Raw genomic sequence first — 13,420 nt, 5'->3', positions numbered from 1 at the left:
TAATTGCGTTGTATAACAAGGTGTGTAATAAACCTTTAATAGACAACACACAATGAGAGCGGATTAGACTGTTTTGACGTTTATTGATTGATGATCCAAAAACAGTCTTCACCTGGCAAAAGCATAATGCATAAAACAGGCATTTCATGAAGAAAGGAGGGACAATACAATAATAAAATAAAGATATGAAGGTTTAAAAAAATATATACAAATATGAGAATTTCCTCAAATCATTGGCATCACTTACCAACTAACCGAAATCATTCACATTGTACAATAAACAATGGATAGTAAAAAAAAAAGGATGAGGAGAATAAAAGGCATGAAATCAACATGACATTCACAAGCTGTAAAGACTAATACCACATAATACCAGATACTGTAATGATATGAATACAAATAAAGGTGGCACTGAGCTTCAAATATATATATTATATATATTATATATATCTACAACAATAATGTTCACTCTGAAGTCACCTCTGTGTGTGTGTGTGGGGGGGGGGGGGGTCTTACAAGGTACGATATACACATTGATGAATGGACATATATACAATATGCTTGTATGGCTCTTGGTGTGATTCAGTCAATGCTTGCGTCCCATATGGCACCCTATTCCCTTTATCGTGTACAACCTCCTGTCAAAGGTAGTGCAGCCCTATATAGGGAATAGGGTGCCATTTGGGACACGTACCATGGCTCTTAGTATAGTATGGGTCATATACAGTAGGATTGTTACATGACGTATTTTGGGTGAATTCCAGTCGCCCGGAATCCAAACTGATATGCTCTGTTTCACCATTGTTCATGGAGCATCAGTTAAAATTCCATTCTAACATTCCAGCCTCAGATTATTTATCCAATCAGGCTGCATTTCCCTTCTGATCAACTGCTGCAGGGTCTGTGTGTCCCCCAGATGGCATCCTATTCCCTAGGGTGCCATTTGGGACGCAACAAAGTCTCTTCCCATGCATACATCATCAGTGTGACCTCAGAGAGGCCAGCCAATCAGAGCCATCCATCACTCTGCCCATATGATCTTTGATCCCTGTTGTTACAGGCTGTAGAACTTGAGGCTCCTGTCCATTCCGGTGGAGGTGAGGAACTGGGCGTGCTCCCCGAACGCCACGCCAGTCACCACCCCAGTGTGTTCTGGGTAAAGAAAAACAAAACAATAACAAGGCAAAAATGTTAGACTTGAACTCAACTCAAAAGCAATAAAGTTGGGGAGGTGCTGATAAACAGAATAGTACATTTCACAGATACACATTTTAAATATTTCATAAAGTACTGTATATACACACTTGCTATCATCATCCATCCAGGCACTTTGAAGACCCACCTCTAGACCACTGTTTCTGTCCCAAGCTAACTAAGCACCACTTGCCACTGCATCTCTAGCAGTATAACAAACACACACACACACACACACACACACACACACACACACTGTGCATTCTCTTACCTGTGAAGTTGAGGACCTCGGACCACTGCTTACAGATGTAGACCCTGTGTCAGTGCCACCCACAGCCAGGTACGTCCCACTCTGGTCAAACACCAGGGACTTCACCCGAGGGAGAGGAAAGAGACTCGCATATCATTTACCTACATTGACAGGGTAGTTCAGTACAAGGAGATTACAGTAGTCATACAGGGCAGACCGTTGCTAGCCTGGGTGCCAGTTGGTTTCTGCTCTCTTGCAAACTCCTTATGGAATTGTCATGCCAGTGACAGAAATTAATAATGCAAGAGCACAGATGTGGGACCAGGCTAGATTGTAGCACGACTAGCTTCTGAATGTCCAGTGTACAGTCTACAACGACTGTCTCAAATAGCAGCGGATTTCTTAGATCGTACACTAGGCTCTGGTCAAAAGTAGTGTAGGGGATAGGGGTCATTTCAGATGGGCACAAATGATTTTCTGCTCTTTTTACCTCGTAGTTGTTGTCCAGCGTGATGGTTTTGAAGTTTTTCAGCTTCCTCAGATCCCAGAGCTTCACTGAGCTATCCTGGGCATCTGGAGACCGGAGAGGTGGTGAGGTGAGCAGGGCCAAAAATGTACTCAGATTTTTTTAACCAGACAAAATATTTTGGTTTGCAATAATTACACCAACAAAACAGAAGAAAAAAACAGATGAGCGAATTTTAATGTTTCTAAAATAATACAATTTATAACTAGTAAGAAGTAGTGGTATATTGTTTAATTTTTTTTTTTTGTGTGACCCTAGTCTCTTAACCAAAATATCAGATGACACATAAATGTTAACCTGCCCCTTTACCATGGTAACGTGAATCAAATCAAGTTTGTGCCAGTGAGATTGAGTCTGAATAGTAGACGCATTGTTTTCTCTTTCCTAGCAGATGAAACTCAAACATAAAAAAAAAAAACCTAGCTTGTGAATAAAACAATGTACATAGCCAAGAAACACAAGGACAAAGTCTCACTTCGGTAGACTTTCGTTTCAAGTAAATTATACCAACTTTTATGCCAGTGTGCAGCGCTTCTAAAAATGAATATTTCAACTCAGCTCTTCCCTTGCACTGTTGCAGCATGAGGTGGGATAGGCTATAGGATTTGTAGTGATTTGACTTGCGATTCATTTTCCAGCTATGAAACAAAATCGGCAGAAATACCTTGAAAACAGCTACTGCAACATTTATTTTGCTATAATGTGATCACACTTGACTATTTTTATTCACAAATGTGAGTGAAATGGAGGTGAGCAGTGACGACCCGTCATTCAGAGCCCCACCTGTTTAGCTAAAAATATATTGGGCATTAAATGGTGTCACATATCAGTTTGCAAACAATGTAAAAAAATATATATTAATAATAATTGAGTTAATAAAGCCGCATACAAACATGGTCTCTTTCTTTAGTAAGGCAGCTCCAAAATGCAGGTGTTTCAGTCTAGCTCAGTGCTTTCTATGGTGGTGGGGCAGCCAGTGGAAAATGCGGAGTGTAGGGGTTGGTAATGTTCTCCAGTTGCGCCGTAATTGGCTCAGTGTTCTGTCACTCATGGGGACACTACCTCACTGCAAAATCTACAGGGAGAGCTCGAAAATTCAAGCCTCTTGGGTGCTGCCATAGATTTACATTAGAAGTGCCCATCCAAGATGGCTCAAGGTCATTGGCCATAAAATGACGTCAAATCAAGTGATATCTACCGTAGCTTTGATTGATGTCGACATGATCAGTCCATACTTTCAAAATTGTAGCTAGCAAGCTAGTCAAGCAGTCGTCATCATGAATCAAGTCAACAATCTACTGGCAAATCCATTTCAATCCTTGTCATATGAAGATAAAGTATAAATAAAACATAGCGGTGCTCATGGGCCATTGGACATAAAGATTATACAACAACTTGGAAATCGCAAATTCAACAATGAGTGGTTTGGAAGGAATCAGTGGTTAACTGCAAGCGTTGCAAAGAAATCACTAGCCTGCTATTCAGTGGAGTGGATGTGTGGTCCAAATCTGGGTTTAAGGGTCTCTTGAAAGTATAAACATTCATGTGCCATGAGCCAGAAAAGGTTAAATACATTGGCTCTGCTGTCAATACAGCATGATATCTGCCGCGTTCAAAACGGGAAAATTTTAGTTTTCAGTGAGTTCAAGACAACTGGGATGTCTCAAAAAAATTAGTTCCGACTGGGAAAATATGTTTTGAAAGGTCCTCCAACTTGGAATTCCAAGTCGGGAACTCAGGCCTCTTTCTAGAGCTCCGAACTGAAGATCACTGACGTCATGATTCTAACTTGTTTTTTCCCCGAGTTCCCAGTTGTCTTGAAAGCACCATAAATCCAGAGAATGCTAAACTTTGATGACAAACTTTGCCCACAAAAAGGACCACAGCGCCACCTTCCTGTTCAAGTGAGCACAGCACAACAAAGTGAGTCCAAAAATGTATTGTATGCTGCTGCATAAATTATGTAATATGCGAGGGAGATATGTATACTGTAGCCAAGAAAGTTATACTAAGTGTATGTTGTGTAGTAAGCTGTTAGTAGCCCATGTGCCTCACCCTAATAATTTGGTCCCTTTCCCCCTCATAACTTAGCCAACTGTTCTGACTTGTTGGTGCACATGTAGCCTATAGCCTGTTTTAGAGAAATATAATTGAATATTGTAAGAGCATTCATTGTCTGCTTATATGCCCCGTTTATTTATCATACGGTTTTGACTTGGTGTACAGGGAGAACACTGTAAGAACGGCCCATCTTCTGAATTCTGTCGCTGTACATTTCAAAAGTGCTGAACAAATAGTTATATTGACTACGTCCGTCCTAGCTCGCTCATTCATGTCTTAATCGAAATTACGGATTGCCTCTTATCTGCTCATCGTTCCCTTATGCCATAATTTGTACATCTCAATTGTCAGTAAAAACCACATTTGTTTAAGTCAGTCAGCCATATCAGCTATGTTTTTTTAAAGGCAGTAAATGAGGCTGAATGAACTGTTTCACTGCCAGATAAGGCTCTGCTGATAGCCAGGTGTAGCAGTGGTAAGGATTCACTCCATGGTGCTGAACAGAAAGCTCTGCTGTTGGGACAGCTTTTTGTAGGCCCTAACAGTTTATGGGCACCGTTTGTCACCGTTATAGTGCAATTCATGTATTGTTTAGTGTTGCGTTGTGTAGTGGCTTTGCAGCCTTGCATCCCAAATAATGTGGGGGAGTTTGCCCCACCAAAATGTATATGCTAAAATCGCCCGTGTGTAACACACAGGAACAAAGACAACTTTCCACACAGTCACTCAGACAGAGAGTAACAGAGACTGACACACACACACACGCTAGTCTTCTCTCTCACGTTTGCACTCACACACACACATAGAGTCCTCTCTCTCACACACACAAACAGCAATCTCACCTGTAGCCAGGTAGTATCCGTTCTCAGAGAAGGCGATGGAGGTGACAGGGCCGATGTGGCCGGGGAAGTTGGCCACATTGGTGCGCTCCTTCAGCTCCCAGATCTTGATCTGAGAGTCGGCCGTCCCCGTCCCGAAGATCAGACCGTCAGGGTGGAACTGGGCACAGGTCAGAGCTGGAGGGGCACAAGACAGGATGTGTAAAGAACATGCATTTGCAATGTATCAGTGTGCTTTCAGAGAGTACAAGGGACGGGTTGGTTAGAAATATTAGTACAGTTAGGTACTAGGTCAGTCAATTCACAGAGGGGAGGGTTGGTTAGAAATATTACCACAGTTAGGTACTAGGTCAGTCAATTCACAGAGGGGAGGGTTGGTTAAATGTTATTGTTTATTTGTCTATCTATTTACATAGGAAAGACAACCTGGCATTTAAGGAGCCTGATATGTTTTGATTTAACTCGACAAGTCAGTTAAGAACAAATTCTGACCCCACATTTAGCAAATGCTACCTTTGGATACTGACAGACAATGAGAGGAAGCTGGTCCCTAGCAACTTGTGGCCAATAAAACATCTTGTCCCTAGCAACTTGTGGCCAATAAAACAGCTTGTCCCTAGCAACATGTGGCCAATAAAACATCTTGTCCCTAGTAACATGTGGCCAATAAAACATCTTGTCCCTAGCAACATGTGGCCAATAAAACATCTTGTCCCTAGCAACATGTGGTCAACAAAACATCTTGTCCCTAGCAACATGTGGTCAATAAAACATCTTGTCCCTTGCAACATGTGGCCAATAAAATATCTTGTCGCTTGCAACATGTGGCCAGTAAAACATCTTGTCCCTAGCAACATGTGGCCAATAAAACATCTTGTCCCTAGCAACATGTGGCCAATAAAACATCTTGTCCCTAGCAACATGTGGCCAATAAAACATCTTGTCCCTAGTAACATGTAGCCAATAAAACATCTTGTCCCTAGCAACATGTGTTCAATAAAACATATTGTCCCTAGCAACATGTGGTCAATAAAACAGCTTGTCCCTTGCAACATGTGGCTAATAAAACATCTTGTCGCTTGCAACATGTGGCCAATAAAACATCTTGTCCCTAGCAACATGTGGCCAGTAAAACATCTTGTCCCTAGCAACATGTGGTCAATAAAACATCTTGTTCCTAGCAACATGAGGTCAATAAAATGTCTGGGAAGAGAGAGAGGGTCCAACGGTGTGGTCCAGCAATTAGAGCTGCCACAGTCGCCATGGGTTCAAATCCAGCCCACTGCCCTTTCACTCACCCTCCCCCTTACCACCCTGTGGTAGACTAGTGTCCTGTCTGGGGGAGTGTACTTATACATCAAGCTGCCTCACACTACAGAAACAGGACAGATGCTCCTGCCCTTATGGGCCATTCTGGGTTGGACAAGGCTACTTTACTTACTCCCATCGTTCATGTCTTTTCACCACAGTCTTATCTCCTCAATTAAACATAATAATTGGGTGGGAGAGAGATAGAAACACTCACCACATCCTGCAGCCTCATCAGTGACTTTGGTGAGAACACGACCTGTTTGGGTGTCAGAGAAGGCCCAGTACTGATGGAGAGAGAGAGAAGGGAAGAGATAGCAATTGGAGAAAGAGGGGGAGACGGCGGATTGTGAGAAAAATCATAGTAATAGGTCTTTACATAGCAGTAACGTTCTCGACATCCAAATCCACGTGTGTGTTTTTGTGTGTGTGTTTTTTTTAACCTCCGGTGGCGTGGAGGGAGAGGCCGGTGACGCTCGCCTCGTGAGCCCGCACCACCTGGACACAGTTGCCCCCGGTAACGGACCACACGCGGATAGTGCTGTCTGGAGAGGCCGAGAACACTACCGACTGGGGGGAGAGAGTGAGAGGAGGAGAGTGCGCAGAGAGAAAGGAGGGAGAGAGAGAGAGAAATTGTTGAGGTAAGGCATATTAGAGTTAGAGAGTAATTCCAGGGCAAGACATTGCTGCTGACTACATCAACAGAGAGTAAAGGAAAGGAAGTGTGTGCGTCTCACCTGAGAGGGGTGGTAGATGACAGAGGTGACCTTCTTGGTATGTCCTTTCAGGGTTGCGATGATCTGCTCCTCCTTCTTATCAAACACCACCACGTGGTGCCTGTAGAGGGAGACAGAGAGAGAGGTTAGGGGATTGTATCTGGGTCTGGACAGGGTCTCCATCCCAAACGTCACCCTTCTGGTCAAGAGTAGTGCACTATATAGGACATGTAGAGTAACTGTTGGGACACAGCCATAGTGTTTATTTATTTTTTCTTGAGGAAGGAAGCATTTGGATGGAATTCACACAGAAACAATATGTGTGTGTATATCTACAATTGGCAGTGGACGGTGTGTGTGTGTGTGTGTGTCTCACCAGTGAGCACTTTGTTGGTGTCGGAGGGACACAGGTCCAGAGACAGGATCCCAGGCACAGTGGCACTGTGGAGACCCTGACAGACAGACAGACAGACACACAGAGAGCGAGAGACATAGAAACATCATTTAGGGCTGCGTTCAGTAGGCATGAAACGGAAAAAAAATGATCTGAAACAGGGAGGAACTTTTCTGAACTTGCCCAAGGTTTGAAGAATAAGTGTTCCAACACCAGCCATAGCTAGAGGTCATACACACACGTACTCACAGCATGGGTAGCCACTTGTCTGTACTTGCTGAGGTCCTCCGTTCGGACCAGCTCTTCTGGAACTGTCTTTCCTCTCCGTGGGAAGAGGAGAGACGGTAGAGGTGAGGTCCGGACAAAAATGTCTCCCAGCGTAGCTATGTCCCAAATGGCCCCTGTTCAAAAGTAGTGCCCCATGTAGGGAGTAGGGTGCCATTTGAGACACAACCCATAGCTTATACTCAGCTGACAACTGGTTGGACATTAGGTCGGTTCTTCTATGAATAACAACAGGGAAGTTGTTTGAAAAGGACTTCCATTGTGTTTGAATTGGTACGTTCTTTCTCTCCGTGGTCAGGACAGTGGCCTTGTCTTGCAGCTGTGGAGAGAGGCGGACATCTTAGTATAGGTCACTCGGTGCTGTGTTGACTGATTGGATGGTTGACTGCATGGTTGATTGGTTATTTCAAGGTTTAATACACCACTGTCTTATATGGTACTATTTGCAATTAACGCTCATGATGGTCGAGTATAACGGTGTGGTATCGTTTCTCTTGTACTGTGGATGTGAATGTGCGTGAGGTCATGTATCATCTCTTACCTTCTGTATGATCCCTGGTATCATTCCCACCTGCTCACTGACCTCCATGGGCTCTCCTGTACCTCCAGCCTGTGAAATGAAATACAGAATGAATAACAAAACGAGAACTGGACTTTTCTTGTTCGAAACTGTGTGTTTGCGTCAGCTGTCCAAAAAATGATTTTTATTTTAACAAATAGATACTACAACTTTACAGGTCTTAGTTAGACAGAAGACTTCAAATCAAGAAACTTTTTGAGCTCATGCGTTTATGAGAAGTTAACCATCAAACCAGTTAACTATCAAATTAAACCCATTAACTGGAGGGCTGTAGCTAATCACTGACCGTGACAGAGGGCTGGGAAGCAGCTGCCTGAGCAACCACCAATCCCGCCTGTGGCTTCAGAGTGGCCAGAGCTACAGGGAGAGAGAAGGGTGTGTGTGTGTGTGTGTGTGTGTGTGTAAGTGAAAGAGAGTGTGTAGGTACGTTAGAATGGACAGTGGCAAAAAGAAAGCATGTGAACCCTTTGGAATTACCTGGATTTCTGCATAAATTTGTCAGAAAATTTCATCAGATCTTAAACTTAGTGACAGCAATAGACAAACACAGTGTGCTTAAACTAATAAACACACAAATTATTGTATTCTTCATGTTTAAATTGAATACGTCATTTAAACATTCACAGTGTATGTTGGGAAAAGTATGTGAACCCCTAGGCTAATGACTTATCCCAAAAGCTAATTGTCAGGAGTCAGCTAACCTGGAGTCCAATCAATGAGACAAGATTGGAGATGTTGGTTAGAGCTCCCCTGCCCTATAATAAACAAAAAATTGAGTTTGCTATTCACAAGAAGCATTGCCAGATGTGAATCATGCCTCAAACAAAAGACATCTCAGAAGACCTAAGATTAAGAATTGTTGACTTGCATGAAGCTGGAAAGGGATACAAAAGTATCTCTAAAAGCCTTGATGTTCATCAGTCCACAGTAAGACAAACTGTCTATGACTTGAGAAAGTTCAGCGCTGTTGCTACTCTCCCTAGGCCTGGCTGTCCTGCAAAGATGACTGCAAGAGCACAGCACAGAATGCTCAACGAGGTTAAGAAGAATCCTAGTGTCAGCTAAAGACTTTCAGAAATCTCTGGAACATGCTAACATCTCTGTTGACTAGTCTACGATAAGTAAAATACTAAACAAGAATGGTGTTCATGGGAGGACAACACGGAATAAGTCACTGCTGTCCAAAAAAACCCATTGCTGCACGTCTGAAGTTCGCAAAAGAGCATCAAGATGTTCCACAGCGCTACTGGCAAAATATTCTGTGGACAGATGAAACTACAGTCGAGATGTTTGGAAGGAACACAACATTATGTGTGGAGAAAAAAAAGGCACAGCACACCAACATCAAAACCTCATCCCAACTGTAAAGTATGGTGGAGGGAGCATCATGGTTTGGGGCTGGTTTGCTGCCTCAGGGCCTGGACAGCTTGCTATCATCGACGGAAAAATGAATTCCCAAGTTTATCAAGACATTTTGCTGGAGAATGTTAGGCTATCTGTCCGTCAATTGAAGCTCAACAGAAGTTGGGTGATGCAACAGGACAACGACCCAAAACACAGAAGTGAATCAACAACCGAATGGCTTCAGAAGAAAATACACCTTCTGGAGTGGCCCAGTCAGAGTCTTGACCTCAACCCAATTTAAAATGCTGTGGAATGACCTTGAGAGCGGTTCACACCAGACATCCTAAGACTATTGCTAAACTGAAACAGTTCTGTAAAGAGGAATGGTCCAAAATTCCTCCAGACGGTGGGCAGGTCTGATCCGCAACAACAGAAAACGTTTGGTTGAGGCTATTGATTCCAAAGGCGGGTCAACTAGTTATTAAATGCAAGGGTTCACATACTTTTCCCACCCTTCACGGTGTGTTCAATAAAGACATGAAAACGTATAATTGTTTGTGTTATTAGTTTAAGCAGACTGTGTTTGTCTATTGTTGTGACTTAGATGAAGATCGGATCAAATTTTACGACCAATATATGCAGAAATCCAGTGTATGTATAATTACGTGTTGAGTGTATATACCTCTCTCACGGCAGTGACCTCCTTGGTGTGACTGGCAATGACCCTGCAGGCGGCGTCGTGCTGGTAGAGGGCGTGGCTTAACTCCTGACGTGTCGTCTGTAACTGCTGCCTCAGGGTGAAACTGTGGAGCATCACTGCATCGAGAGAGAGAGAGAGAGAGAGAGGGAGAGAGATTTAGAAGACTGTGTGGTACGAAGGGGAGTGTCTATGTGTATGTCTCGGTTCAGACACAGCAAAAGGGAGTGTAGGAGAGTATACATGGACTCACCCACTCGTCCTGCAGAGTTTTGAGGATGGCTGGGATACTAGTGGATGAGGGAGCTTTGGGTCTGATGGGGTGAGAGACTGAAGCAGGGGGGGAAGACAAAAATAGCTTCATGTGTTGAGATAATTTTTGACTCCTGACTAGTGGGGTTATCATTGTTGTTGAAGTGGCAGAATGCACTCCAGCCTAGAGATTACTGGGCACCATGCAGGAATAGTTGGAAGTAAAATGATATGGCTAACCCTTACTGTGTCAACTTCAGCTCAACATCAGATCTGAACACACTCTGCTCCATGTCTCCCTCACCTTTAATGTCTATCAGCTGTTCCTCTGACAGAGGCGGCCCATTCATAGGGTCTTTTCCATTCTCGGCGATGCACTTCTCAATCAGCCGCCGCTCAAACACCTGGTTGGAAACCGGCGAAACGCAGGGGTGCGCCGACACCTCATTCGAGACTGGATGGACGGTAGAGCGAGAGGGGTAAATTAGCATGCCCGGAAGGGTAGCCTAGTGGTCAGAGCGTTGGACTAGTAACCAAAAGGTTGCAAGTTCAAATCCCCGAGCTGACAAGGTACAAATCTGTCATTCTGCCCCTGAACAGGCAGTTAACCCACTGTTCCTAGGCCATCATTCAAAATAAGAATTTGTTCTTAACTGACTTGCCTAGTTAAATAAAGATACAAAATTACAACATAAATACGGAAAACATTACTAGAGTCAGAAGATGGAAGAACACATTACCGTTTAAGCCTACTTTTCAAATAAATGAACTCAGCAGAAAAACAAATAACCCCCTTTTCAGGACCCTGTCTTTCAAAGATAATTAAGGTCACAGTTATGAAAACTTAGGACACTAAAAGATGCCTTTCTACTGACTCTGAAAAACACCAAAAGAAAGATGCCCAGGGTCCCTGCTCATCTGCGTGAACGTGGCTTATGCATGCTGCAAGGAGGCATGAGGACTGCAGAGGTGACCAGGGCAATAAATTGCAATGTCCGTACTGTGAGACGCCTAAGACAGTGCTATAGGGAGACAGGACCGACAGCTGATCGTCCTCGCAGTGGCAGACCTCGTGTAACAACACCTGCACAGGATAGGTACATCCGAACATCACGCCTGCGGGACAGGTACAGGATGGCAACAACTGCCCGAGTTACACCAGGAACGCACAATCCCTCCATCAGTGCTCAGACTGTCCGCAATAGGCTGAGAGAGGCTGGACTGAAGGCTTGTAGCCCTGTTGTAAGGCAGGTCCTCACCGGACATCACCGTCGCCTATGGGCACAAACCCACCGTCGCTGGACCAGACAGGACTGGCAAAAAGTGCTCTTCACTGACAAGTCGAGGTTTTGTCTCACCAGGGGTGATGGTCGGATTCACGTTTATCATCGAAGGAATGAGCGTTACACAGAGGCCTGTACTCTGGAGCGGGATCGATTTGGAGGTGGAGGGTCCATCATGGTCTGGGGTGGTGTGTCACAGCATCATCGGACTGAGCTTGTCGTCATTGCAGGCAATCAACGCTGTGCGTTACAGGGAAGACATCCTCCTCCCTCATGTGGCACCCTTCCTGCATGCTCATCCTGACATGACCATCCAGCATGACAATGCCACCAGCCGTACTGCTCGTTCTGTGCATGATTTCCTGCAAGACAGGAATGCCAGTGTTCTGCCATGGCCAGCAAAGAGCCCGGATCTCAATCCCATTGAGCATGTCTGGGACCTGTTGGATCGGAGGGTGAGGGCTAGGGCCATTCCCCCCAGAAATGTCTGGGAACTTGCAGGTGCCTTGGTGGAAGAGTGGGGTAACATCTCAAAGCAAGTCAATGGGATTGCAGTCCATGAGGAGGAGATGCACTGCAGCACTCAGTGCAGCTGGTGGCCACACCAGATACTGACTTACTTTTGACCCCCCTCCCCCTCCCCCCTTTGGGACACATTATTCAATTTCTGTTAGTCACATGTCTGTGGAACTTGTTCAGTTTGTCTCAGTTGTTGAATCTTATATTCATACAAATATTTACACATGTTAAGTTTGCTGAAAATAAACGCAGTTGACAGTGAGAGGACGTTTCTTTTTCTGCTGAGTTTAGTAACACCGATGTCAAGCTGATCCAGTGTACAATGTTTGAAAAAGGATGCTTGCGAATTGAAATGTATAACATGCAGAGGGTGACAATAATAAGGGAAGGTTCAAGAGACATTTTTATACACAAACATACGTGATATTTGCGGTCTATGTAGTTACCGCTAACGTTACGGAAGGGCAGCTCAACTCATTAATTTGAATTTACTTGCACAAACCAGGGACATTTTCAGTAGCTAGCTAAACCCTCGGTCGTTCGTTTCCTCCAATATCACCGTATCAGTACAGATAAATGAATGTTCTTCGGATCCAAATATACCTTGTTTTTGTGTTGATTCTCATATAATAATAATCCGGCTAAATAAAATCTTGATGGATGAATTTTTTTCTTTCGTGTTCATACACGCTGTTCCGCGGCTGCGCGTGTTGGGTACAGCTCCGACTATTGCATGCTGGGATTGCACGGGACCTCCGAACCCGCCCCTAGTCTGTAGTCCCCAACAAACTATAGTGTTATTCAAAATCCTTGGGACGCCCGTACCCTAATGTAAACTTCAATGGGGGTAAGGACACCCCAAAGATCCCGGATAGCAAGTACCAACAAACTATAGATTAATAACAGAGATAGCCTAAATACTATATAGTCATCAAAATGTGTCAAAGGCAGTGCTGAAATGTGGATGAATCTGCTTTCACCATTCACCACTGGGCTTCCGAGGGGCGCAGCGGTCTAAGGCACTCCATCTCCGTACTAGAGGCGTCACTAAAGACACCCTGGTTTGATTTCAGGCTGTATCACAACTGGCTGTGATTTGGAGTCGCATAAGGCGGCACACAATTGGCCCAGCGTTGTCCGGATTTGTCCCGTGTACACCGTCAAATTAAATA

General features: G+C 44.2%; 1 pseudogene; it reads right to left on the bottom strand.

Moving 5' to 3' along the window:
- Positions 1–69: 69 nt before the first annotated feature.
- Positions 70–12,085, bottom strand: LOC135508571 (pre-mRNA-processing factor 19-like; annotated as a pseudogene).
- Positions 12,086–13,420: the final 1,335 nt, after the last annotated feature.

Source organism: Oncorhynchus masou, chromosome 21, assembly GCF_036934945.1.
Source record: "Oncorhynchus masou masou isolate Uvic2021 chromosome 21, UVic_Omas_1.1, whole genome shotgun sequence".
In the NCBI taxonomy this organism is placed as follows: domain Eukaryota; kingdom Metazoa; phylum Chordata; class Actinopteri; order Salmoniformes; family Salmonidae; genus Oncorhynchus; species Oncorhynchus masou.
Note: the sequence above shows the minus strand (reverse complement) of the source record. Positions and strands in the feature narration are given on the sequence as shown.